The 3,390-nt window shown below is 29.8% G+C and overlaps 1 long non-coding RNA gene across 2 annotated transcripts; it reads left to right on the forward strand.

The window, feature by feature from the left end:
* Window positions 1-206: 206 nt before the first annotated feature.
* LOC121993974 lies at window positions 207-2,924 on the forward strand. 2 transcript variants are annotated; one of them, XR_006115513.1, is made up of 4 exons: window positions 207-583; window positions 671-805; window positions 2,456-2,564; window positions 2,658-2,924. It is a non-coding gene; the product is annotated as an uncharacterized LOC121993974 (long non-coding RNA). The 2 variants fall into 2 exon arrangements; XR_006115514.1 differs by lacking the exon at window positions 2,456-2,564.
* Window positions 2,925-3,390: the final 466 nt, after the last annotated feature.

The raw sequence follows: 3,390 nt of genomic DNA on the forward strand, positions 1-3,390 counted from the left end.
TGCGCACGGTTAAAAATAATTATTAATAGTGCGCTTTTTACACGCGGTTAAAAATATATAAATTTTAAATATTAAAATTGTAACGGCACACAAATGTGCACTATTAAAAATATTACATATTAAAATTTTAATATCACACAAAAGCACATTGATAAAAATCTTACTAAATATTAATAGTGTTAAATACCCATACATCGGATATGCGCATCCCGTGCTGACCCACTCTCTGTAGAACCCCTCTCCACCTTTGTCGTTAAATCCCTCACCGAACATCTCCTCTCCGTCGAACCCCTCTCCGCCGAACCTCTCCGTCTAACCTCCCTTTTCGTCTCTGCCGAACCCCTAAACCTCCCTTTCACTTTCTTCTTTGTGTGAACCCTCAGTGGTGTTGTTGGTCCTTCAACAACTCGCAATTGTTGTTTGGTCCCTTCAAAACCTAAATTTGTAGTTTATGTTGCTTGAATGCCCATTTAGATTTTGAAAATTATTGTGTTATAATGTATATTAGTGCAGGAAGCAAAAAGATCTTTATCTCTGGATGGTGAAGTCTCCTGGAAGACTTTATGTGAAGTTCTTAGTCAATGTAGGTAAACATTCTCTGCACTGTCATACCGGATCAATTGAGTTTTTTAATGAATTTTTGTGCGCTTGTTTTTTTTTTTTTGTAAAGTGCACACAATGAAGGAGCTAAATCTTACTGGAAATCATCTAAAAGGATCACGCCCAATTTTGACATTTTCCTCAAATTTTGACAACGAACCTCGTAGAACCTTGCTGGAAACTTCTGAAAGAAACTATTATACAGGTTTGCCATTCTTTATCTGTCCTCGTTTCTTAACCAAGTTCTTTTTTGCAGCAATCAAATTTTACATTGTTTCTTATCCTTAGCACAAATGGGAATTTCAATGTGGATGATGAGAATACACTTGAAACATATGACAGAAAAGTATATATATTGAATTATAAGTTTCAAGCTCTGTATATCTGAAAGTGACCATCTATTTCTTCTTACCCTTCATGTTGTTTTCAGCTAAGTGATGGTTGAAAAATAAGATTTCATCTACCAAATCAATAATGGATTTGTATTACTAAATTTCTTGAGTTTTGTGTGTGTGTATATATATTTATATATATGTAGATTAATATTGCTTGGTATATTTTGTATGTTTTGTATTATGTGATTGAAATATTATTTTCCATCTGGTAATATGAATTGGATGCGTTAAAGAAATATACTTTATTGTATGTACGATGGGATTTATGAATATCAAAGTTCTTACAGCTTATCCGGTATTATGGGATTTATGAAATGGTAAAATGCTTAGCTCTAGTCGTAATGATGGAAGAGAAAGATAAACACAATTAATACATGTGCAGTTCTCAAGATTGAAAAAAAATTTATGTGGGCCTAGATAAGTCAAAACCTCTCTTGTAGCTCAAGTCGGTCTTCATCAATCATTATTCATACTGTTTTTTTTCTACTGTTTCATAGGGGTTCATACTGTTTCTTTCCTTTTGATGTTTTATTTTTTATATCTTAATTATTATTATTTATTTTTATTTCCCTTATCTAAGTAATTATTATTTATTGATTAAATAGATAATTAATTATATATGAATATATTAGATATATTTTGATTCTTAGGAAAAAGATACAAAATTAAGAATTATGAAAGAAAATAAAGATCATATTCCTACAATGAATCATAAAAGTTATATCCGTTTAGTTAGCATGATGGTAAAAAATTTTATTTATCAAACTTTATGAAAAAGTTTTATATATACACTTAATTAGTAATTATATTGGTTCTAACAATTTTTATATGTATTATCCTTAAGGAAAAAAGCAAGTCTTGTGGATACACCAATTACAAGATCAAAAGTTTGGATTGAAAGTCATAAGAAAAAAATGAAAAACCTAGTAGTTAAGCATTGGAGAGAAAATGATAATAAAATTATTTCTTTATTATTTGTAGAATTCACAAGAAAAAAAATAGAAAATCAAAATTTCTTATTTTATCATTTTTAAAAGTTGTCACTTTTTATTTGTTGAAAGAATTAGAAGGGTGTCCACGTGAATCTCATAGCACAACTAACATTTTTGATGATGCAATTAGTTTTGTATTTGACAAGGGAACTCGAGGAAGGGTGCGAAGAATGTGCTTTGGAGTTACACCATCGAAAGTTGGAGCCTTTGTGCAATAAAATGGAATTGTTAAATGACTTAAAAGTACAGTGATAACCTTTAACAAGAAATGCAAGAAATGAGATTCTTATTTTTTTTTTCAAAATATGAGGCAACACAATGAGCAAGAACATGTTAGTAAATAATAATATAAGATATAATATGAAAAAGGTTGTCATCATTTGTCTTAATTACTTCAAATTTTTATATTCTTGATAGTAAAATTATCTTATAGTGATATTAATTGACACAATTTATTTGTAAAATTAGGTCGCTAGTGGTAGCATTGGTAGTAGTATTGGTAATGATGTTGGCAACAATAACCGTGAGGAAAAATAATAATGTTGATAATGTTAACCCATCTCTAATGGTAGCTCAGGTAATTATTTTAAAATTTTGTGTTTTTTAAATTACATATTTGTTATAAAAATCATGGTAGAATTAATAATTTTGTTTTGTTATGCCTTCAAAGGTGAAGGATGTGAGTCATAGAGATATCAAGGATAATGCTAAATGTAAGCTACTTCATTGATGCATTGATGGAGTTGTGGCAAAAGGTCAAATTGCATCCATAGATCCAAAAGCAAAAATGCATCACATTCTTCTTGGCGGATCATGTTGGAAAGTTTGGGTTGATAAAGTTCTTGTAGAGAAGGTGAACTTAATTCGACCAAATAATGAAATTCTTTTTCTCAAGAATGAAATAGGAAGTACAGTTGCTTGGTTATCTAAATTTATAGTTTTGTATGACTAATATAGATTCTATTTATTTTAAAGTTATATACTCTTTTGTAGGAAATAAATTATGTTATTAAGTGAATTTTTGTTACTAGTTTGGATTGTTTTACTTAAGTGTGATGTTTATGGTTGAATGTGATATTATAATGGTTTGGGTTTTGATTTTATAATTGTGTATATGGAATATGTATGTGATATTATAATCTACGTGTGGTATTATAATTGTATATGGTATTATAATTTGTATGGTATCTGTATATGGTATTTGAATGATTGTAACTGTATTGCGCAATATGTGCAGTGAATGCTTTTAATTGTAGCGTGTGGTGTACGCTATGAATGCTCTTAATCATAGCGTGTGATGCGTACTGTGAATGCTGTTAACTACAGTGTGTGTCGTGCATTGCTAATGCTCTTAATAACAGCATGTGGCAGACATTGTGAATGTTGTCAATTGCTCTTAACTA

This window comes from Zingiber officinale, chromosome 6A (genome assembly GCF_018446385.1).
Source record: "Zingiber officinale cultivar Zhangliang chromosome 6A, Zo_v1.1, whole genome shotgun sequence".
Classification (NCBI taxonomy): Eukaryota; Viridiplantae; Streptophyta; class Magnoliopsida; order Zingiberales; family Zingiberaceae; genus Zingiber; species Zingiber officinale.